Genomic DNA, 25,635 nt, shown 5'->3' with positions numbered 1-25,635 from the left:
GGACAGGGCGTACAGTAGTGCAGTGGCCGTGTGGTCTCGGAGCGGTAGTCCGCCTCACGGCCGGTGTATGATCTTGTAGTCGCTCTCGGGCAGACGCGGGAGCGGCTTCTTTTTATATGGGTGGCGTCTTATCGATGGACTCACCCCACTGGTCTGGACGGCCTTGCCGGTGGCGTCCGTCGGTGTCATAGCTGTACCCTGTTGGGCATTGGTGTCCCCATGCTTGGGGCGAGTTCGATCATGGGCTTTGATGGCAGCCTGTATCCATAGGATTCGGTCTTCATATTCCTCCGGGGAGATTTTCTCCGCCTACGGCGTACTCCATCGCGTGATTGTGGGTACTGTTGACGGCTCGAAGGGTGACGGCTCGAGGGGCCGGCGGCGACGCCGATAGCGCCCCTAATCGCACTAAGCCTGAAGTAGGCCCAGCTATAGTTGCGGCCGGTGAACGAAAGGGCCCCGTAAAGGGACAAAAAGGGGTCTTGCGGGCCTCGAAAAACATCGGCAGGGTTCCAGGCACTCTGTGACCTTGTGGGAGCAGGTGCGGGTCTTCTGGAACAGGTAGTCGCTCTGAAAAGACCGAGAACTCGGGAGCCCATACGGAGTACATCCGCACGACTCAACGAGCTGAGCGTTTCCCCACACATTTAGGCAAAGAATTTGAGACCGAAGTCACTGCGCCGACTGCCAGTGAGCAAGTGCCGTCAGCACCTTGGAAGAGGGCGGGGGAGTATGGGAACGCTGGCACGATGAGCAGCACCGGAGCCGGCGGTTGAAGAAGACGAGCACGAACGCCCGAGCAGTGGCACGAGCGCGTTCACGTGGTTACGCCGAGAGACAGCGACGCTCAATTCATGAATGGGCGCCTAAGAGCTGCGCTCTAAAATGGAATACCTCACCGGCGACATATTCCTTGAACTTTGCGATTGTCTCCTATTTCGGCAATGTTGCGGTGGTTGCGTGGAACATGAAAATGTGGAACCAGTTCTCCACGAGTCGATCATCCACTGATCCTGCGTACTTGGGCAATGTTTAGGGCTGCCTATGGTGCGGTCATGTTGCTGATCACTAATGTGCATGGTGAATATGCGTTCTTGAGGAAGACATACAGCCAAGGTGTAGCATTAAAAAAATTATGGGGTTTTACGTGCCAAAACCACTTTCTGATTATGAGGCACGCTGTAGTGGAGGGCTCCGGAAATTTCGACCACCTGGGGTTCTTTAACGCGAACCTAAATCTAAGTACACGGGTGTTTTCGCACTTTGCCCCCATCGAAATGCGGCCGCCGTGGCCGGGATTCGATCTCGCGACCTCGTGCTCAGCAGCCTAACACCACAGCCACTGAGCAACCACGGCGGGTGTGTAGCATTGAGGACTCCCTCGATGATGTGGTGGTGAGGAGGTGCCTATGAGGCGTTTATTCTGTGAATTCGTGTCACGCTAACAGGAGGTTACGGGCGCAGGCAGATAGGGTGTCCCAAATAGCCCCATTATTCTAATTCTTTGTCGCCGTCAACCACCGCTAATCTGCTAATAGGCTCAAGGGCACAGCGATGTCTTTCTTTTTCGATTTCGCAGGCATTCGTACCTCAGAAAAAAATCACCGACGATTACAATATTCCGTAATGCCAAATTAGAGCGCTGCAATATACCTGTTCTCATTCCGCGATATATTGGCTGGCACGGACAATTTGTATCCTGCGGCACGTTGCGAATTGAGCGAAGTGCGGCGCTACTGCCTTACTAATCTGCAGATCGCGAGGGGAACCGCTTGGGGCACGCGTGGGTGCCATTCACAGCAGCCACCGCCGGCAGACCTTTCGGACGGTGCGCGCAACTCTGACGCCATCTCGTATCCATGGTCACCGCACGACGCTTTTCTACTTACCATGGAGAAAAGAAATCGTAGGATAGGCCCCTGATAACCGCATTATTTGAAGAGGGTGTGATGGAAGTGGCGCGATGTTTTTTTCAGAAAGGAGCACTTGGACTGGCGTCCTAAACATCAACGTTGCTATAGTAGCCGCGCTCCTGAAGCTCTCGCTGCTGCTCACGGCCTCTCAAAAGTGAAACGAAATTTTTCGGCCCGTGTCTTTCTCGCAGCACATTCTGTTCACGAGGCAAGCTGAGTTTGGAGTGTGGTGTGGAAGCTTGAAATTTGTGTTTCGCGCCTGTGAATGTGAGTGTCAGCTGGCAACAGAAAATCTCGAGTAATCAGGGCGCGGGTTTTTGTGGACTTCTTTGAGCGAGAGAGAGAGAATCAACTTTTATTGAGCCCTTACTAAAAGTAAAGTAGTACCTAGTAGTAGGTAAAGCGCCAGTAAAGTAGCACCAAACCACACACCATAGATACACGAGCGCCGGCAACGCGTCCCTACGGCGTCCACCAAAGGCGTCTAGTACGGTGTCCGCGATTCGCGTGGCCAATGCCGTAGGAGGCGCCGCGTTTGTCTCCACTCTGCACGGAGAGGCGGGCGAAGAGGACACTGAAGCTCCCTAGCAGCCGCAGGAGAACAACGCCCCTCCTTCCTCGGCTGACTCCGCTGCCTCGCGCGCCACAGGGGAGGGCACGCAACAGGGCCGCGTTGCTCGCTTGCGCCGTGTCGCCTTCCCCGCTAGGCTCCACCCACCCTCACCGTGTCACTATGCTGCGCGATGCTATTTTTATACTCTGCTTTCACTCTCTCTCTCAGCTCTCTCTCCCTCAGCTCGGCGAAGCTGCTGACGCAAAGGGAGACCCAGCCAGGTTCTAACAACTCCACTCTAAAACACAGGAGCACATCTGCTTCACTAAAATTGTTACAGAAGTTTCGTAGGCTTTGTTCTGACGCGCGTCAGCAGGAAAGGGTTCGGGTAGATTGTAGCAATATGACCTCAAAGCTCGTGCCTACCTGCTTCGGTGAGCTGACTGTAGGCGCAAAGGGAAATGGTACACCAACATGGCTATACTTCCTGCTTAAAAAGCGTGACGCCGGGGCCTCTCCTATTTTGTTTCATCCCTTCATGCTTCTCCCGCTTTCGCCGTCGTAAAGTTTCTCATCATAACACCTAGAGGGAAATCTGGCGCCACCGTCTATGGGAGTTCCTTAAGGGGGCACCGTGCCGTCATGGCAATGACGGTATATTTGTCTGCGACGCTCGTGTTGGCTGGCATTGTAAGAAGCTTCGTCTAAAACGTGGATATGGCTACACAAATAACGTTTTCTCAAAGTAAAATCTTCATAAAGTGTTTGCATTCACGCAAATTACATCTTTAGTCACCTACAATGCATGACCAAGCGAAGAAAAGCAAGAACAGACGACCACTTGTTTCAAAGCGAGCGCGAATCTTGTCGTCTGTCCTCCAACTTTAGCGGCCCGCTGATACTTTTTAAATAACATATAGTCGTACACGCAATAACAACTTCTCATAATTAAACAAAACATGTTTTCTTGTAATAATAAAGCTAAAAGAGCTTTTCACGTGCTCTTTTAGTAGAAAATTAATCATTGTGACAGACGGAACGGTACTTGCCAAGCACGTCTTCATGGTGTCCTGGCTCTCCGAGAACGATGCCAATCCGAATCCACAATATACCGGCATTCCCATGCATACCACAGCGCAGCAGCGCCAAATTTCCCTCTAGGTAATGTAGTGAGAAACCCTATGTTCGCCATCTCCCGCTTCGCTCCACGTTGGCTTTCCTCTTCCGCTGTCCTGGTCCGCTCGGTTACGTTGCCGGCGACGCCGACGCTCGCAGCAGCAACGGGCGCCTATACCGGCGCTCAAAAAAAAAAAAAAACACACAGGTCTGACCAAGTGATACAAAGCGATAAATAATGGACAGCGACTTGTCAACCCTTTGAAAGTCTCAGAGGAGTCTGTTTGTTGGGTGATTTATTACCGGCGACCTGGTTGTCCATGTGGCTGTTCAAACAGCCGCGGGAAGAATTAATCGGCAGTTCCTCACTGCAGCGTACCTCACAATCACTTTCCAGGTTCAGGAACGTAATGTTACAGAATTTAATTTATTGTAACGTATGCATCGTTGCGTGACAACGCCGTCAGATTTTACCGTCGCAGCTGTACGACTCCTACCTGACCTCCAATATGAAGCTGGAAAAATAGAACGTGAGGAAAAATTGTGACAGATTACTGGCTAAAGAAACCGCACAAAGATTTCTTGCCTATTCTAGTGCAATTGCGTTTAAAAGTAAGCTCTTAGTGCCGGTTTTTATGGAAGCTGCGCTGCAATACCATGGCGTCAGCTTTCGCCACCGAAGCGGTACTAATTCCCAGATGAACGTGGAGACGGCTTAACGCGATCTGAGAAAAGTAATTACGGATTACTGGTTAAACAAACAGTCATATGATTAAGTTGCATATTCGAATGACGTGTAACGAAGATAACTATTATATTAATAGTAATATTAATTATTACGTTTAAAAGCAATTTCTTTGCTCCGAGAAACGTCGCGTTGCGTTAATATTTAGTGTCGACCTCACCTTCTTAGGCCGCCGCACGATGAAGGCTGCGGAAATCATTTTAACTGCTTCGCTGCGAAAAAGACTACGACAAGGAAACACCTTCACTGATTGCTTCAGAGCACGCTGTGCGACTTTTCCAGTGCCACTGATGCCTCAACACAATTATTTAAATGTTCTGTTGTATGAACGCGACAAAATAACTATTCGCGTATCGGAGCTAACCCGAATGTTGACGCTGTTTCTATTACGAAAGAACCTTGTCTAATCATATTTCGTAAGCTACACGAATGGCGGCGCACATCCCGGAACGCACATGAGCACCAGCCATTCCGCTGGAATGTGCGACGACGGTTGCTTAGTGGCTATGGTGTTGGGCTGCTAAGCATGGTGGTCACGGGATCGAATTTCGGACACGGCGGCCGCATTTTGATGGGGCCGGAAACACAGATGTACTTAGATTTAGGTGCACGTTAAAGAACCCCAGGTGGTCCAAATTTCCAGAGCCCCTCACTATGGCGTGCCTCATAATCAGAAAATGATTTTGGCACGTAAAACCCCATAATTTACTTTAATCTTCTTTTGTGCGATGAGACATGTATAAATAGCCGGTGTGTTTGATCCGTAGAATAAATGTCGACTACTGTGCTCGCAGTTATAGTAGTGGAATGGGTGTTGCTTAGCGTTTTTCTGGGCACAAGTCTGCCCGATACAGTATGTAATTCGTGACTCCCAGTTTTGGCACTGCACCCGACATGATAACGTAGTGCTTTAGGCGTTGCGTTGCTAAGTCTGAGGGCACAAGATTAAATCTCGAGCGCGGCGCCCGCATATAGAAGGGGGCAAAATGTCAGAACGCCCGTGTAGGGAGCAATGGGCGAACGTTAAAGAAACCAATATGGTCAGTATTAATCCCGAGACCCCATTACGGAGTGCCCCAGAATCCCATCGAACAATAACGAATTTACAGCCAACAGCTAGATTACAGAACGGGGTGGACATAAACTCAAAGGGGGAAGCGCTCGTCCTATCTTTATGTCCTGCCCTCGCTGTGATCGCGCTTATGGCACATGAAGCGCCAGATTTTTTTTTTGTTTTGGCACTGTCTTGTTCTTCACCATACTACAACGTGGCAATATATAGGGGGTTCCAACTATCATGCAGCAAGATTTGAAAGTAAGCAAATACCACACTGCTGGACAGAACCCTATATTACCTCTTGCCCTTTCCCCAGTGAGGAGTAGCAGGCTAGAGACGCGCTCTCCAGGCCGATCTCTCCCCAAATCTACTCTTCCTCAAGGTAATGTTGTTTGCCGTCGCTTGGAGGTGATCAGCTTAGTTTTACATTCCATATATTTATAAAATTAGCCTTAAATAATTAATCAGCTTCTCAATAACAATATTTAGATGCAAAACGTCACTTAGAAAGTTGTAGAGCAACACGAAAAACTTGGAATTCGGCTTTCTCTTGCTCAATACGTGCCACATAAAAGTTTTTATCCGAGCGTGAAAGAAGCCCGTGAACACATGCAAACTGCTTCGAACGGCCAGTCGCGCGGAAATTTTGCATATACTCTCGGACTTTTTTCACGCTGGGATAAACACTTTAATGTAACATCTATTCAGCAAAAGAAAGCTGTATCGGGAGTTTTTCAAGTTGCTCTACAATTTATGCTTGGCAATTTTCATCTAATTATAATTATTGATAAGCTGATCAATAATTTAGGTCTAATTATGTACTAAAGCGGAATGCAAAATTAATCACAGTATCTCCAAATGACGGCAAAAAACATTACCTTGGTTCTGTCCAGCTGCGTGGTATTCTTATATTTTTGAAATCTTGGTATATGATATTAGAAGCACCCTATATATATATGTGTGTGATGAATCACGCAAGGATGGTACGGTGCACTAGAACAGGAGGAAGACAAAGAAGAAAGGCAGTGTTCGGGTGACCATGTTTGTCTTCGTCCGCCACCTCCTGCTCGCGTCACACACACATACACACAATTTATATATATATTCATATAATAAGAAGCCAACAAACACTGACACCAAGGACAACATAAGGGAAATTATTTGTGCTTAATAAATGAAATACTGAAACGATAAATTAATGAAAATTGAAGTGGATGAAGAAACAACTTGCCGCAGGTAGGAACCGAGCCAACAACCTTCACATTTCGCGTGCGATGCTCTACCAATTGAGCTACCGTGGCGCTGTTTCCCCATCCACTTTCTTGGCTATTTATGTGTCCTAGTAGAACACTGGGAGTTGTTTTTTTCATCCACTTTAATTTCCATTAATTTATCGTTTCATTATTTCGTTTATTAGGCACAAGTAATTTCCCCTGTGTTCTCCTTAATGTCAGTGTTTGTTGGCTTGTTATGATATGACTAATAAAAATCGGGCCCCTTGGTTAACCCCCTTCTTCTCGTTTATTACATAACGAGGGTCTCGAATCAGGCTACATTGATGTCTACAGGTAGCATATGTGGGTTTATTGACCAGTTGCCTTCACCCAAAAATATCACGTTCTCGTGACGCCTGCGGCAAAAAAGACGTTCCACGTCCGCCGTCAAGGTCTGTGAGTGGTGGCGCTGACCAACACTCCCAGGGTTCTACTAGGACACATAAATTCTCAAGAAAGTTGATGGGGAAACAGCGCCGCGGTAGCTCAATTGGTAGAGCATCGCACGTGAAATGCAAACGTTGTGGGTTCAGTCCCCACCTGCGTCAAGTTGCTTTTTCATCCAGTTTAATTTCCATGAATTTATCGTTTCATTATTTCATTTATTAAGCACAAGTAATTTCCCCTATGTTGTCCTTAGTGCAAGTGTTTGTTGGCTTCTTACGATATGACTCATAAAAATCGGGCCCCTCGGTTAACCCCCTTTCATCTCGTCTCTCTCTCTCTCTCTCTCTCTCTATATATATATATATATATATATATATATATATATATATATATATGTGTGTGTGTGTGTGTGTATAGGGACATAGAGAGAGAGAGACTAGCGTAGAATAGCAAAATATTTTAGTCAACAGTTTGTGCTGCCATATAAAAACGTAAGTGCCTTACAAAATACATTTTTGCTTAGCGCTGCCCTCCCCCCGCCCTTACTCGGACGCAAGACTCACCAAAACTCTCCGCAGCCGCACTCATTTGTATTAAGACTACAAGGCCTGTTCGAATCTCAGCGAGTCGACTCATGAGTGCTTCTGCCTACCTATGGAGCGGGGTCCTGCCTACATCCTTGGTCTTTTCCTCGGGCGCAGATAAGTTCACATATCTCGGTACTTAATTCTAAGCCAGCTCGGCCGACATGAATTGGAGCTTCGTCGGTTTTCACCAATATGTATATTTCCACCAGTCACCTGATGAGAGCGTATGTCTGTAATTACGGGTAGGAACGTTGGAAATCAGGAAAGATGTCACTGGGAAGTGGAAAAGCTGTACTAGCTGGGCTGAATATTTTGACATATTTACAGCATTAAACAAACATAAACATATGACTTGTAAAATAGAGGATTGGCGCTGGCATATGCTAACAGTGTGATAGCTTTTATACTACGACATTATTTGCTCTGTTATTCACAATGCAAGAAAAGGTAACGCGTGCAGACATGTACACAAGAGAAGTGGACAACACGAACGCCGACTATGAACTGAAGGATGCACTGAGGCGAAAAAAGAAAGAAGACAAAAACTCATTTGCGCATGCTCTAAAATGGTAGCACCACGTGTCAATCGAATACACGTGCCGGTCTACGTGAGAGATAAATGATAAGGCATTTGATCTCTTCCTTATGTAAGTTAATCGAAGGCTGACTGACGCACGCACTTCCATCGTTATTGATATGCCATCCTTCGAGCATAAGAGGCGTATCTTCATTTTTATGCCTGTACAATATTGGGCATTCATCTAACTCAGGCGTGCAGTAAAAATCTTGGCAATGTAAGAAAAGATTAGAAGGTGATCCACCGGTTAACGACCTTTTATGTTGCATTAGCCTCTGATTGATACAGCGCCCCGTTCGCCCTACGTATAAATGGTCACAGGTAAAGCGAACTTTATCTGCCACACCGATACGACAGTCAGTAAAATTGTTCTTGATTTGCTTCACTGGACAAATATCTGTTCTTTTTCTGCCTTTTACCCGCTCCTTTTTCCTCTGTACGGAAGCGCATATCTTACCTAGCTTAGTGGGAGCAGTAAAACCAACATTAACACCATCTCTACATGCAACGTTTTAAGCCTGTGCGATACTGAATGAGTGGAAGGAATAGCCACTACTCTTGTCTTGCTATTACTGCTTTCTTTAATCACATCCGTCCCCCTCGATATCGACTTCTTAGGCGTTCAGCAACGGTGGCCACTGTTACGCTAGGACAACGTGCTTCTAGTAGGCGCCGGACCTGTGCATTAAAACTGGCGCTCATTTTGTGTATGCACACTAAACAAAAATAACGCGAAACGGGAGTAAACCGCTCGTCCTGTATCGCATTCCCGTTTCTGGGTTTTTTTTACTACGTACCAGTCGAGGTAAAAATTTACTACCATGCTGACCAAGGTTTTTGTATGTAGAAACGAGAGTAATTTTTTAATCTGTGGGAAGGTTTTTAGGGACGATAGTGGGACTATATTTTTACTGCCATCACGAAGTTCTAGAGGCTATTCCTGAGAGTTATTTTTCAAGCCCATTCGCGAGTTTCTTGGTTCTGATGTGGGAGTATTTTTTTACCTCATTCATCCAGTTTTCTAGGCTATTCCTGGGAGTTATTTTTAGGCCTATTCTCGAGTTTGTTGGTACTGATGTCGGGGTATTTTCTTACCTCGTTATCAAGGTTTCGTAGCTCTACCTGAGAGTAATTTTTCAAGCCCATTCTGTGGTTTGTTGGAGCTGATCTCGGAGTATTTTTTTACCTCGTTCATCAGGTTTTCTCGGTTCTTTCCGAGAGTAATTTTTCAAGCCCGTTCTGGAGTTTCTTGGGCCTGATGTGGAAATATTTCGAAGACAATTGAAAGATTACAAAGACGATTTCATGGATCCCAAGCATGAGGGATTGTTTATTAGTTCTGACATGTTTCTCATAAAAAAGTCAGGCATGAGTTAATCATCACAAAACTATAGCCTTATAAGATACTGTGATAAGCATAATAAATATTTGTACTAACACACAGACTGGGGGCTGGTAACTGCCCATTAGCTCTCTCATAGCAAAATAAAATACATCACAACACATTCAATGTGCAATCCCACTAAAGTACAGTGAAAACAAGCAACATACAATATAAAATCTAACTGATAAATATACAGTCAGTACTAGAGACGTTCACATAAAACTCACTGAATATGCAGGTCATTCCTTCAAACAGGCAGTTGTCCAGAACATGGGTGTGCAGTGCATTCAATGGATTAGTATGAACATAACTATGCAACATAAAAATATTGCACTTAAGGCCAAATGGCATCTGCTGCTAATGGCCATTACTGCGCCAGACAAAATGAAACAACCATGTGGTAAATACAGCAAGCATTCGTACTATCACATTAGTGCCGGCCACTGCCCACCATATCTCTCACTGCAAAAAAAAACAACTATCAACGCATTCACGATGTAGTGAAACTAAAGTACAGTGAAAACAAGCAACATACAATATAAAATCTAACTGATAAATATACAGTCAGTACTAGAGACGTTCACATAAAACTCACTGAATATGCAGGTCATTCCTTCAAACAGGCAGTTGTCCAGAACATGGGTGTGCAGTGCATTCAATGGATTAGTATGAACATAACTATGCAACATAAAAATATTGCACTTAAGGCCAAATGGCATCTGCTGCTAATGGCCATTACTGCGCCAGACAAAATGAAACAACCATGTGGTAAATACAGCAAGCATTCGTACTATCACATTAGTGCCGGCCACTGCCCACCATATCTCTCACTGCAAAAAAAACAACTATCAACGCATTCACGATGTAGTGAAACTAAAGCACAGTGAAAACAAAATGACACACAATACAAAATCTAACTCACAAATACACAGGCAGTACTAGAGATGTTGACATTAGACACACTGAATATGCAGATCATTCCTTCAAACAGGCAGTTGTCCAGAACATGGGTCTGCAGTGCATTCAATGGATGATTATGGACAAAACTATGCAACATAAAAATATTGCACATAAGGCCAAATGACATCTGCTGCTAACGGCCACTAGTGCCTCAGACGAAATGAAACAACCATGTGGTAAATACAGCAAGCATTCGTACTATCACATTAGTGCCGGCAACTGCCCACCACATCTGTCACGGCAAAATAAAAACTATCACAACACATTCAAGATGTAGTGAAGCTAAGTCAGTAGTAGAGATTTTCACATTAGACCCACTGAATATGCAGACAATTTCTTCAAACAGGCAGTTGTCCACAACATGCGCGTGCAGTGCATTCAATGGATCATGAACAATACTATGCAACATAAAAACATTGCACTTAAGGGCAGCTAGCATCTGCTGCTAATGACCATTAGAGCCCCAGCGATATGAAACAATTGTGATAAATACAGCAAGCATTCATACTATCACATTAGTGTTGGCAACTGTCCACCATATCTTTCATTGCAAAAGAAAAACTATCACAACACATTCAAGATGTAGTGAAACTAAAGTACAGTGAAAATAAACAAGTGACACAATATACAAAACTCTTCAGTATTGCAACAAGCAAATGAGAGGGCACTAGAGATTACCATTAGACCCATCGATAGCATACTGACCTTCAAACAGCTAGTTGCCCAAGACAGGCACTTGCTTCAGCAGTTAAGCGCTCGTGCAACCTACACCTCGAATTGTTTTTCGTGGCAAAAACACATAAGGTTGACGTCCCGTTCAGAGCCATAGTATCAGAAAGGGACTCGTGGCAGCTGGTTGTCTCTGCATTTCTTCAAAACCACCTTAATGGCTTGATAGTTACCGATCCGTTCGTTTTACCAAACTCTGAAACGTTAGTAACGTACTTAAGCACGTCTAACCCTGGACGATGTGAATTCTTCAGCATAGATGTACAGGATCTGTATTACAATATTCCGCATGGTCCCTTATTATCGAGTGTTAGGCATTGTATAACGGAAGACAACGACGAGATGGAATTTGTCAGCAAATGTGGCGTATCAGTTAATACTTTTCTTGAATTATTAACATTTTACCTTGAGTCCACCTTTGTAATGTGGAATAATGTTATGTACAGACAAAAGTCCGGTATATGTATAGGTTCAAAAGTAGCTCCGGTACTAAGCACAATTTTTTTAGGTAGCATAGACAAAGCGATAGATGCAAACCTTAATGACCTAGCGGTGAAAGTGTTCCGCTTTGTGGACGATTTTTTGGTTATAGTCGAACATGGTGTATTGGACGTAAGAGTGAATGAAGTCTTGAATGTGTTCAAAGAACAGCCAAGGACTGGCTTTCACTGTCGAGTTGCCGAAGAATGGCAAGCTACAGTTTTTAGATTTGGCATTAACTCACGCACAGGACCACGTTTGCTGGTCATACAATCCACGATCAGAAAAACCCTTGCTTAGCTATAATTCGGGACACTCTAAAATTGTAAAAAGTGGCATAGCTTTTTCATGTCTGAGGGCGGCCTTAACCAAGTCTTGTCCGGAAAAAATAAAAGAAACTTTCAGCCAACAAGTTATCAGATTAAAGAATGCAGGATATGAAAAACATGTACTCTGTACATCAGCTTATAAGTTGATTCGTTATGTGCGCAATGGCTATCAGAAAGAGCGAAACAGAGAAGAGATTGAAAGCAAAAAAATTGTGTCACTACCATATGCACACAATATTGCGCATAACTTAAAAAACGTAGGTGGCAGATATGGTCTACGTGTGGTTTTTTCAGCGCCTAACAAACTCGGAAAAATATGTGCCGCACTGGATCGTAGAGTTTCAACTAAAGTAAAAGTAAATGATCGTAAGTGCACAGTCAAGCATAAAGAAAAACTTGTTGAGTGCAGGTCATGTGTAGTTTACTGTTTGCCCATATCATGTGGAAAAGTATACATCGGCCAAACGGGTCGGTGTGTAAACACGAGACTTTCGGAGCACAAAAGGTCATTGGGGGGAAACATTCATTCCCACATTAAGGGGCACTGCTCACAACATGGGTGCTGGCCGCTCTACAATGACACCACAGTTCTATCACACCATAAGGATCAGCTAACCAGGGAAATAATCGAAGCCTTTCATATTCACAAGAGGGGAGAGGGTTGTATCAGTCAGCCATCTGTACATCTTAGCAATGGTGAGGTTACCTTTTTGGAAGTACACTAAAAAGAAGAAAAAAACTGTTTAATAAAAATGGTCGTTAGGGTTGCTACTCACGATGGGATTGCACACCATGATAGATAGGTGCCATATCTTCGACGCCCGAGTATGCGCGGGAAAATGATTGTTAAAAGATGCCTGTAATCTTGCCTTGATTTTCTTTGACGCCTGAGGGTGCGCGGGTATATATATATGAAGTACGTGTTCTGAAATAAAATAGTTGCGAGTGCAGCGAGTGTCGTCTTTTTCAGCTTGTCTTCTCTGTGTCCGTGTCAGTGCGCTGCTACACCAGCAAGGTACGATGCCCAAGACATGGGTGCACAGTGCAATGAATGGATAGTTAGGAAGAAAACTGCAACAACCATGAGCAACATGTTCTATAAACTTTCAAACTTTCTAAAAATGACCTCACTCAGATAAGGAAAATGGTGATTGCTAATACACACGACAAAACATATATGTGAAAACAGCCATTAACTGATACTAAAGCCCCTCCATACACGTTTCCGCTGACCAGGTTAAGTACCGCCAACCTACCCTCTTCCTCCACGCTCCTCTGCCACTCACCCCCTTAGCTTCCGGTGTCAAGCGGAATTTCCGTAGCTGCAGCTTCCTGTTCCGAGTGGAAGTAACGCTATGTTTTCCTTAACGTTGTTTACTTTCGCGTCGATGGAGAGGCTTTAATTGCACCAGCTGCGGTTTAAACTGTGAATGCGATTCCATCCAAGTACCACCGCCTATTGCAATCAGCGATCTGATCGTGTTCGCTGTTTCGCGTCAACCTGCGACGGGTTGTGCCACGAGAGACAACGTACAGTGGAATGCAGTGCCTGGGCGCTTGGAGACCACTGCCGTTTTTCGTGCATTTAGAAAACAGCAACCACGAATTACTACTTCAGCGGAATACAACAGCTTGTCGCCTTTGCATTCTTCTCATGGTGACTCCCACAGCTCTGCTAAGCACGCGTGGGCGTCTCACCATCGGCAGTCAAAGCGGAAATTCCCGCAGCACAACTTCAGGAAGCGGTAACGCCGGAACCGGAAACTTTTAAACTGGAAATGCTGGAACCGGATTTGGTGTGAGGGGAAAAGGCGGCGCACAACAAAGGTTGTCGCTACTTAAGAAAGCGGCAGTGGCACGTGGATGGAGGGGCTCTAACTGATACCTCTCCCCCTTGTGCTCAAAGAAAACATATGCAGCCCGTTTTCCACACAAGAGGAACACGTTGCACAACTGTATTGCAGTACAGTCGCCGACCGATTTTCCGGACTCCAAAAATTCGGACATGCCCGATTATTCGGTCAGCTTCGCGGCACCGCCATTCTCCCCATAGACCATAATGTATAACAACTGCCGAAAGTTCGGACACCTCGCAACCTCTCGTCTGATTTTTCGGACACTCTTTGACCCAACTCGGTCGAGAGCACCATGCACCGACTCAACCCGGTACATGGTTCGACTGGCTGAACGCCATTTTTGTTTTGAACGTAGCTTCCTTGGTGCCCCACGAAGTGGCGCTACTGGAAATTCCCGCTCATCATCATCGTTTCTGCCTAGTTCGATAGAGTGGCTCTGCAGCAGTTCCGGTTTCAGCTTAGTAAGCCATGTCAAGACAATCCAGCAGCTATTTGTTTCTTCGCGCGCGACGCTGCGAGCAGGCCGCGTTTTTTCGTTTGTGTGACTGGTGTCGGCGCGGTGGTGTTTGCTTTGCGTGCTGTGTCGAGGTTTCGGTGATTAACGCGGCATACGGAAACATCGCGTCAAGTCTCCAATGGCGCCGACAGTGCCCGCGCAGACTGCGCTGCGGAATGCCGGCAAGCGGGTGCCGGGAGGCCTAAAAGATTTGTCGCCTTCCGATGTGCTCCCTACCGACGCGGAAAATGTTCTGCCGAGACTTGCGCAGTGGTTGCATTGCGATTCCGGACACCGTCTCATTGACAGTTTCACAGGTGCCGACACTGCTGTACTGACATGCGCAGAACTCGACGACGGCTATATCATTCGTCAGGTTTCTGCTGCACCGCCGGACGATGACCGAGTCGGAAGTTGACGCACCATGTGCTACGCTGCCGTCGCCTGCGGAGCGTGTACAAGCAGTGACTGTGCTTTCAGCCGCCTATAGTGACCGTACGACCCACTCCGAGATTCAGGCTTGTCTGACTGCGCGTAAACGGAACAGCGTGCAACGGCGCATTCACGATTTCTTCAAGCCTACTGCCGAGCCCGAATAAGTGCGTGGAAATAAAGGATTTCATTTTTTTCCCTTAATCTGCTTTTTCGGACACCTGTTTATTCGGACATTTCCGCAGTCCCCGTGAGGTCCGAATAAACGGTCGGCGACTGTACTTATGGGTACAAGCCAGATTTCAATTTCGTTGCCTAAAAATTGTAGTGCTTCTTAGATAGACTAAAAGGGAATTGAGCGTGTTGCCCTTGTCCGTTTCTAGGCATGCAGTTGTGATGGATGCCATATGCTTGTGTGACAAATTGAACATGGTGCTATAGGTACGACTACAAGGATGTATATTTGTAGCTGCCCTCAATACCCCTTCATGTTGCCAGTCAGCATCTATGGTGTATCTTTGTATTGCTCATCTAACAGTTTACACAGAGAAGGCATGTCTGAATACCAAACCACCTTATTCTCCAGTTACTTTAAAGTGAATGCGTTGTGACAAAGTGTAATGTGAGAAGTCCATGATAAAGAAAAAAAAATTGCTAATTCAACTCCCTCCTGAATTACCAATTTCTGGGCCATTAAGTTTTGCATAATACACTTGTGATTAACACAGAGCCACGTTGGCCTAACCCTAGTGGCACAGGACATCCTTCAAGTTATCAGTTGGTACAGAATCATTGAGCATGCTGCTGGTGCTTTTGCCCCCGCTGAGAATACCTGTGGAATACTAACACACATTTTGTTGCTGAAGGTCCATTACAGAAATACTAAAGTGAAACAGTAAATCATTTTATACTGATAAAACAATCTTTCAGAACTGTATTCATGAACATTGTGGCAATAAGAGGATTATTAGAAGAGAAAATGAAGATTTAACTTTCATTTTTCAAGTTTTATGCAGTGCCCGCACATCAGTGTGGAGTCATACTTCAACTAAGTATATTCTTTGACACCTTTACAACAGAATTCATCAATATTGGCCAGTAGAACATTAGCTAGACCCGAACAGACACCGTCAAATTCCATATCACAGCGAGCTGGTGCAGGAACTATAAGGTGGTGGTGGCGACACCAGTTTTCGTTTTTGCAAGTTATCTGGCTTATCAAGCCAATTCTCATGGTGGGAGTTGTTTTTTCGGTGTTGTAGAAGAATGATTTAATAAAGCTCAAATAAATTTTCTTTTTCGTGTCCCTTTAAAGCAAGCACTGTGCTACATGGCTTGGGCAACCTGTCAGCCACAGAACCCACGAGTGCTTTTGTTAGGCAAAATAATTTTGACAGAAACTTTCTTGAGGATATGCATCTGAAAATTTTCTTGCCTAGCAATAGTTCTTGTAAAAATTGACTAAATCCAATGCTTTCACCTGCGGCTTTGTGTAGCAAAAATCCAGAAAGCAGTGCTCAATAAATGTCAAAATCCTGGGGGCCTTTTTCGAGTAGATAACGTGGAAAACCCAGAACAAAGCGAAAAGGCAGGCCAGTGACGCTCTCACAAACAATCGCTGCGCATCCATGTGTAGCGCCTCCCTTCAACCTCTTCTTTTGCAAAAGGAGCCTTAAGGAGGCCCCCCGCAAACTGAAAGCCCGAGTTGTTAGCATCCAGGCGCAGCCTCTTCAGCAGGCCCTTTTCACCATATACACCGTCGCCGATGTCTACCTGTGAAACAACAGAACAAGCACAGATTAATTTTCTACACTTTTGATAAAGGAAAGGTTAGGAAATAAGGTAAGGTTTGCAAAAACGGAAGTAGCTGCTTCTTGTTGATACGGTTTAAAGAACAAAGTACCCTTACGTATACCATACATGCGTTGTGCTGAGCTGTGTACTTTCACCTAAGACTAGAAAGTATTGACAACTTCAATGCAAAAGAAAGACATTCATCTGCCTAGCTCTAAGCAAATGCGTTCCACCCCTTGGCACAGAATGAAATCGGGTGCTGTTCTAGCGATTAGCACACACTGAAAGCTTCAAGCCCGATTTAGTATTAGGCCAAGGGTCAAGATGTGCTCGATTATAGTCGGATACAACTTTAGAAAAACAGGGGCGTTTACTCCTCCGAGGCGGATGCACACGAGCATCCACTAATGGGTGCGCACTCTGGACTGACGTCATGCGCCGGACGGCCGGTGGCCCGCCGTCGAAGATGGCCGCCCGGGCTTCGAACTGGGCCAAGTCGCGTCAGCTGTGCGTGTCAATGCCTCGTCACAGTGAATTCCCAAACTGTTTGTCATTGTCTATCATGCCGGAAATATTACTGCGAGCTTACAATGCGGCATCTGTGCCGCGTGCGTTTATTCTAAGCCGTGATCCGGCGAAGAAACATTGCAGCGAGCATCGCTGATGCTGCGCTACGCTTTGCCTGAAAACAGGATGCCTCGGCGACTGCTGCAAACACACATCCTGCCTGTTTGTTTCATGTCTTTTTTATTTCGCTCCTGAGTGAAGTTAGGACAAGAAAAGTTTGCCAAAGTCTGGTGCCTGCTGTCAGCGGCGGGTGAGTTCGTGTACCGTGTCGCTGCATTTTTTCGTCGGACGGGGTAAAGTGATGGAGCAAAACCATTCTGAGGAGAAATTAGAAAAGCGTGCGCGCATGAAACAAACCTACGAGCGTCTCAACAGAAAATATTTGACAAAGAAGCCTCCAATGCAAAGATTTGTCGCCGTCAACTTAGCGTGAGTGATCGTTGTCAACAGTGAGATAGCCGAGCGTCTAACGGCGGTGTTCGAGCGTTGTGTATAGCACCGTCGATTGATTTCTTTCCACCAGTGCTCACTGCGCATGCAAGCTGTAGAATGCGTGCTGTGGCACAGTCACGAATAAGTTGTGTTGCCAGCGTTCCTGCTTCCATGCGTGTTTGCACTTACTCATATTTGTCCTTTCATTTTATATTACCATTTGTTTTTGATAGTTTTCTTTCAGCAAAGTCCTTACACATTTTCATTAGCCAATCTCATTCAAAGCACTAACTCCTGTACACTGCAGGACTGGTCTCTTCCATCTCATTAAAACCTTTCTCACTGGTCTACCTCGTCTTCTCAATCTGCCTACTCGCTGCGTTTTCTGTCCTTGTTTCTTGTGTTGTTGCTGCAATGTGATTAACCAACTTGCTCAAAACAAATTTTGATCGCCTATCAAAACAGAAAGGTTTAGAGATACATTTTTTTAAAAGCGTCATGTGGGTTGCACAGTAACTTTGCCTCTTACCTCTGTTCATGTTTATGCGTCAGTGCATGTGGCAGCTAGCCAGAAGTGCACATGAAAGGCTGCATATTGTGAAACACCTTGCTATGCTGTTGCATTTTTCATGCATTCAGTCTTAGTAAACAAACGGTTTCGCTGCCTATCACATATGATGGCGAAAATTTTCAGCACGAATAACAATGTGCAGTGGGGTGTAATTTCTGTCTGACGCATTCGCCGTTGCAAAGACATTTTTCAATGAATGGAGCCCAGCAAAGTAGTGCACTGAGAGCTTTTGCAACTTTCACCATTTATTACTTCACAAATGACATTGTCTGAACCTGGCCGTTGATCGACATGCCGATGGCTTGTAAATTAAATAATTGCCTCAATAAAACACATTCAACTTCACTCAGCAATTTTTAGCACAATGCTAGCAGAGCTATTCAGGGTGAATAATTGTGCTTACATTGGCTTACATGTGCTTACATTACTTGCCCGGTCAGATAAACAAATACAACAATGGCTGCGGTATGACTGTGATTTGACGTGCAGACTGCTAATGGTGCCTTTCAAGCGTGCCCTTGACTGCTGCTATTAATAGCTACCCGCCTGGGTATATTGGGCCTAACTAAGCTAATGATGTTTGATAATAGTTCTCTTATTCACATTGCTTGCCTGGGCCAGGTAACCAAAATAAACAATGCCACCACATGAATTAGTGTTTGCATGCAAGCTGCCAACAGTGGCTGTAATTCTCACATTGATTGCTGCCATTTCACCAACAGTGGCGACGGCTTGACTGCGCTTTGATGTGCCGACTGGTAATGGTGCCTTTCAAGCGTGCCCTCGACTACTGCTATTAATAGCTACCCGACTGAGTATATTGGGCCTAACTAAGCTAATGATGTTTGATAATTGTTCCCTTATTCGCATTACTTGCCTAGGCCAGGTAACCAAAATAAACAATGCCACCACATGAATGTGTGTTTGCATGCAAGCTGCCAACAGTGGCTGTGATTCTCGCATTGATTGCTGCCGTTTCACCAACAGTGGTGACGGCTTGACTGGGCTTTGACGTGCAGACTGCTAAAGGTGCCTTTGAAGCGTGCCCCGATGACTGTTATTTCATCACAGGGCCCGTCATGCTCATAAGTGGCTGCCCAATAGAGTATTTTGGGCCTTCTGACATTGGCATTATTCATCTCAACGGGCTGGAAAAAACAGTAGGGGCAGCACAACTGCACACAAAGCACAATGTGCTTTGGCGTGCAGGCTGCTAAGAGTGGCTGTCAATTTCATTCACGTTGACTACTGCTTTTTCGTGTGAAGCTGGACAGTGGCTGCCCGAATGAGCATTTCGGGCCCCACATAGTTATTCAGAGTTAATAACTGCATTTGCATTCAGATTTTCCGGCATTTCGGCACGTTTCCATGCCAACGCTTATATTGAGCATGATCTGTGCAGGACGTTGCTTTTTCAGAATTGGGCTTCCATTAGAAGGAATATGTCATCAAATGAACCGCTTATTTATTTGAGAGGTCACGGGAGAATGCTTGGCTGCTGTGCTTGACACACAGTACACCGCTTCAGTGATGGGAGATCCATTGTTGCGCTTGCCGAGGTATGTGTGGCTGGCAGGAGATCTGGACCTCGCTTCACGCAGAGTCAGAAACGAGGAGAGTTTTCTCTGCGAATAATTCTTTATACAATGTTTACATGTTGTCGTCGTTATCAGGACAGAGACCAACAGAGCAGCTGCAAGCTGCTTAAATAACACCCCTCCGTCCAAAGATCCCCCAGACAGTCCCCAAGGACGAAACAAGGTCGTGAGAGAAAGGGTCCGGGCAGCCTCCAGGGTCCTAACGCCGCTCTCAGTGGCCGGCGCTTCCTTGAACCGCGCTGCGGCGTCAGGACGATTTGGCGGTCGGTCAGAATGGTGCGCCGGGCAAGTTTTATGGCCCGCATAGGACAAAGGGAACCAACTGCAAGGCACCGGGTCGAAACAAAGCCCTCCTTTGGAAACTGTCCCAAACACAGCGGGAGTCGTTTGTGGTGTGGGCGCCGCCGGACAAGGGGGGGGGGTTGCATTGCTGCCGGGACGGGGAGGGGCCGAATAGCAGTCCGTGATCCGGTGGCTGCTTCCGTCGTGGACGCCGTGCACGTAGTCATGTCCGAAGCAGGCAGGCACCATGCGGGGATGAATGCTGCCTCCACAGTCGACAAACCATAGCACTGGCCTTCCGCCAGGCAAATCCCAGGGCACAAACATAACACAATATACGCTTCGAGAACTCGTTAGTGAGATCTCGATCGTCGGTATCTCGTTGTGGTGAAAGAAATCGTGCACACGACCTCAGCGCACATGTGTCCTTCTTCGTGCTGCTTCTTCTTTTCTCCACATTTTGTGGGCGTTTTCGCGAGGGCGTCGATAGTTTGCCACCTGAAATATGCGAAGCTGTGACCTCCCTCCTCACCTTTAACACGGTGCTTTCGCTGACACTGAGCATCTTGGGTTTGTAATGGTTGCGATAAATGCATTGTTTTATATAAGTACTGGTTCAGTAGCAACTGATTCATTTGAAGCTCGGAACAGGAGTAGTAAATGGGCCGTGTACATGTAAACAAGCACAAATGCCATGCAGAGTTGCTCTTTCTACTTTTGCCACTTGCAATGAAGCTAAAGAGCAGACGACGGGCAGCGTTGTGGAAGGCATGGGGTTATTTTTCTGTCGCGATCTGGCATGTGCTGTAGCACATGAGAGCTCTACTAAACCAGTCATCAAAGTCTTTATTTATACTGAGAATTGCGCGTTTCCTAAGCACGATTTTTTGAGCGGGATTATTTTAGTCGCGGAGGCAATCGGACGTCGCGCTTCATTAATCTGGGCGGGGCCTCCCCTGTTTTCTAAATTTGTATCCGACTATAGTGACGCACAAGTGCTCGAGAACTATTGAACAAGACGCACTTGTTTTCGATTTACTGACTGCACTTGGGTGTAAAGCTTTTGTCTGAGAAATGAATAAACCACATACACAAGCAGCATTTTCTTAGCACAGTTTTTAATAGGTACTGATACCTTCAATTTAGAAAGCCCTGTATATTGGGCCTCATCAAACTAATTTCATAAAAGGTTTGGCAAGGTAGAAGCATAGAATTTTAGAGTCATAAGAAGACAGGTGAAATGAGTTATTTATTGCAATTATTACTCAAATTTAAAATTTAGGTCCCTCATCCCAATGAGAAATTGATGCAAGCAGTTTGTACATGCCACATAAGCATTTAGATATCAAAAATACGGATTAAAGAAAACCGTTTCTTGAAGGTTCATTATTGCAAGCAGTCATGGCCTCGAGGAGAAATAACTTCTTTTCCTGTCGGCAGAAATGAGGCTCGAGTATTTTATTGACACATATATATGCCCATGCATATATGTTATCTCTGCTGTAAAGCTTTTTTTCATGTGTATGCAAGGCGTGTGTGTAACATCTCATTGTGCACAAAATCAAATCCATAAGAACCCGACAAGAAGCTAAACAAACAAGAGAGCAATCCCAGTGACAAGCCATGTTAAACCAACGAGGTAGCCATCCCAGTAACAAACCGTATCAAAAATTTTACTGACATGAATTCTGACCTTTGAAACATAACATGTGTATATGAATACTATCTACATTAGAGCAATGGGCAACTTTAAGCAATGGCTACGCCAACATCAGAACGATGTGGATGAGAAAAGAGTGGCATCAAATGCTTGGAGTGGAGCATGCAGCAATGACTAAACACAATAGTGACTGGATAGTGTCTAGCATAATCGGCCAGGAAAGAAATTGGAAGCCATGCCTGTACCCGGATTCCCTGGAGATGCAATCAACAGGACACACGTTTATCTGAAACCAAGGAACCCATGCCCATCTTATGCTAAAACTTACATAATTAAATATGCACTTCCACTTTTTTTAGTCTTATTGTGAACAAGGCTTCCATATGGAAGCCAAAATGTATTGCTTTTATTGTTGTATTTGGTTGGTCTAAGTCTGTCTTTGTCATGTTTCATACCGACCACACAGGCTTCTCTGAAACTCTTGATGATACAACTTTTGTGCGAAAGCATTGCTTAAGGCACTTTTGCGTAAACCATGTCTTTAGGTGGTGCAACGCATTTTTCTAGACACTCTAGAGCACCTTATTCAAGGCACGAAATCTGAATTCATGGTTCTTAAAAAGGCATTTTGGCTAGATTAATATAGTCTATATGGAGTATATAAGGCATAATTACTCAAGCGCCCAATTATATTTAACTCAGAGAAGGCTACTTTAGGTAAATTCATTAAACTGAGGGCACTCCACCAAAACATAAAATTCGTGATCAGCCACTAGAAATCCTGAAAATGGCAATACAGTAAAATGATTGCATATAACACAAATGTATCCTACAACTCGAAAGGCAGCGCCAGTTTTGTACGCACCTTTGAGAAAGCACACAGATCACGTGCTTTATTGTCGTGCTGTCCAGCTTCCAGCAGTGCAGCAGGTTCCTGCTCGATGTAGGGATGCCTCCAGAATCCGCATAGCCTTCAAAAGTAAGAAATGTTTAATTTATTGTGCTGTGAGCCTGGGAATTTGTGATTTACCAGTGTCATGTGGAATTGCAAAGAGTCTCACACAGCCAGCTGCATGAATTTGCGCCTGGTTGCACAAATGTCTCTTTGTTATATCTAAGGAGGTTACACTGATATTTTGTAACAAGTGAAGTTTCAGGAAGGAACGAAATCAGCAACAACAGGCTACCAGGACAATCAAAAACAAAACTCATATATGCAGTAAAACGTGGCGCATTGGATTAAACAAAAATATTGAGCACATGAAAAGCATTCTGAAAGCTAGATCGCGATTTTGTAGCGATGCTATTCCTTTTCGTTAGTGGTCTGACCGCCGCCCCGGCCCGTGCTACGTACTGGAACAGCCGGTCGTTTGCGGCGGGCGACAAGAGTGGTATAGAATCGAGGGGTAAGTATCGCTACAAAATCGCAGTCCTAACTTTATTACGCACTCCCGTATAACCTACGATTGCAAGAGCTGGCATCCCGTTCGTAAGAATTGGTTGGTCTATGTCTTTCTTAAAGGCCGGTGTCTGAAATGTCTCGATTAAAAATAAACTTCGTTACTGTAATATCGGCGTATGTCGGTTTTGCAACATAGAAGACAAATACGCGAAGACACTCAATAACATAAACAATACACAGGTTCTCGCGACGTGGTCCTCCAAACCAAACTGTATACATACAAAAATCTTCATACAAGCTTCTATCCGCTTAAGCGTCAAACATAGGAATCGTGTGCCAACGCGCGAAGCCCATGATACATCGACGGATACATTACACATGTACTGTACTTGCGGGAATGCATATATAACGAATAACTTCTTGCCAGAAAACTACCGAACGAACAGCAACTTTCAGTGTTTTCATAATTGTGTGCCCATTCAGGCATAGCAATCAAGGCGGGTAGCATATATTTTACAGCAGAATGCAAGTACGCTGTAATATCAGAGGAAGCCTTCGTGAAATTGCTTGCTAAATGTGCACAGCAAGACGGCCAACCTACGATCAGAAAGCGCTTTGCTCTAGCTAGTACACAACGTTCATTACGTAAATCATAAGTTCAAGAATGCGCGCAAGGGCCAAACTTGCTTACCTTTCAAAAAGACTTGGCCAACGCTCCTTCGTCTCAAAGGTACCGAGGCACCGACGTCTTTCTGGCGCAAGCACTGTAGAACTTCCGATGAACTCCAGCTCCACAAAAGCACAACCTTCAACAGCCTTCCATACACTACGATTCGAAGCTCCAGTACCAGACTTTTCACGGGAGCGTGGGCAGAACAAAGGCAGCTCTCGGACGGGCGCTGTACTAAGACACTCACTGTCGACACTGGTAGATCGCACGAAACACACGGCGAACTAACGGCGTTACACGAGTCCGGAGGGTTTGCGATGGTTACTGCACACGACAAGGAGCACATTTTGTCTAGGCACTTCTAAAATATAACTCAAATACCGCCTTACTGCAGTGTGCATTTCAGACAGCCAACGTGGTATGTCGACCAAACAAATACTGCAGTGGCGCCACTCTGCGGTTTTTAGAAAAATGTGTCGTAAATGAGAAAATTACGTGTTTTTTTCCTAACAACAATCGGTAGGGACACTTTAACAAATTCCTTGGGTCAAAAAGTGTTAACTTTGTATAAATATGCACTTTTTTATACGCAGTTTAAGAAAATGTACTGTATATATAAAAAAAACGAAGCGGATGTCGCCTTCAAGATTCGCAACCGCTTCAGTCGCATGCAGTTTGCAAAAGCACGGCCTTCGAAATCAGACTTTGTCGCTCAAACGAAACTGTAGCTGGGAGGAGGGCAGGCATTTAGGCCCCAATTGTTGGGTTTACAGTGCCTAGGTAGGCTTCCTTATTTATAAAGAATATACAGGGACTAACGCCGAACCATGAGCGAGCTTTAAGCAGGGGACACACGGTACGATTCGGCGTCCGATCCAACGTGCGTGTATCCGAACGGTCGAGCGGCGCGTAAGCTCCGCCCAGATCCAGCCCTCCTCCCCTCCCCCCCCCCCCCAGCTTGAGTTCAGATTCACGTCGAGAAACGCAATATAAAAACTCTGCACAACACTGCTTCGCTTTACGTGAACACTGTCAATAAAATTATGCCCCTGCAAGTGACAGAACACTTCACGACGGCGCGTTGTCCACTGACGGCTCCGGTAACAGCCAGCGATACGGCCGGCAGGCATAGCTAGGCGGACGCTGCGGCCGACGGCGCTTGTTTCAGCCCGAGCTCGATGAAGAGGGCTTATTTTTGCCAAAACAATTAACGCTGTGCACTTAGGTAGCCCGTAATCAAATACAATTGGTTTACTCGACGCAGTCGTTGCGAAGGGCAAACGTGCAAGCGAAGCGAGCAGCCTCGCTCGGACGGTCGGTGCATAGAGATCGGTGTGTGCTGTTTGTCCGCGGAAAGGCCCTCGCGTCGCGGCTCCCGATTTCGATGGTAGCTTAGTGCTAGTGTACTAGGCGCTGTTTTGCATCATAAGCACATGTTCGAGATAACTTTATTGAACTGGTAACTATTTCGTGTCGGCAACAAACTGCAGCAGGCAAGGGAAAAAAAAAGACGGCGAGAAACCGGCCTGCCAGCGCCGCCTCCGTGGAGGGAACGTCAGAGAACGTCACATCAGCTGCGGCCAAACGACGGTGCGGAGTGTGCGGTTGTCGGACACATCGGACGATGAAAATTTGCCCGGTTTGTCGCACGCCGGACGTCCGATCCGGCGCTTCGGCACGGCAAAACACCTCGATTCCGGCTGCCGTTCAGGCGCGTCGGACGCCGGATCGGACACCGAATCGGATCGTGTGTCTCCCGCTTTAGTTGGCGAACACGAGCCCAT

General features: G+C 45.7%; 2 protein-coding genes and 1 long non-coding RNA gene across 5 annotated transcripts in view; 1 reads left to right on the top strand and 2 right to left on the bottom strand.

The window, feature by feature from the left end:
• Positions 1-25,635, bottom strand: part of LOC135900526 (uncharacterized) — a 1,275,659-nt gene that overhangs the window by 1,042,115 nt on the left and 207,909 nt on the right. The gene's annotated exons all lie outside the window — the stretch shown is intronic.
• Positions 1-25,635, top strand: part of LOC135908179 (CD151 antigen-like) — a 412,220-nt gene that overhangs the window by 369,295 nt on the left and 17,290 nt on the right. The window lies entirely within an intron of this gene.
• Positions 15,420-24,258, bottom strand: LOC139057663 (uncharacterized). Its single transcript, XR_011512973.1, has 3 exons — positions 23,873-24,258; positions 22,645-22,750; positions 15,420-16,648 (listed from the first exon to the last, which is right to left on the bottom strand). It is a non-coding gene; the product is annotated as an uncharacterized lncRNA (long non-coding RNA).

The sequence above is a fragment of the Dermacentor albipictus genome, chromosome 3 (assembly GCF_038994185.2).
Source record: "Dermacentor albipictus isolate Rhodes 1998 colony chromosome 3, USDA_Dalb.pri_finalv2, whole genome shotgun sequence".
NCBI lineage: Eukaryota > Metazoa > Arthropoda > Arachnida > Ixodida > Ixodidae > Dermacentor > Dermacentor albipictus.
The sequence above is the reverse complement of the archived record's forward strand: the minus strand, read 5'-3'. Positions and strand labels throughout refer to the sequence as shown.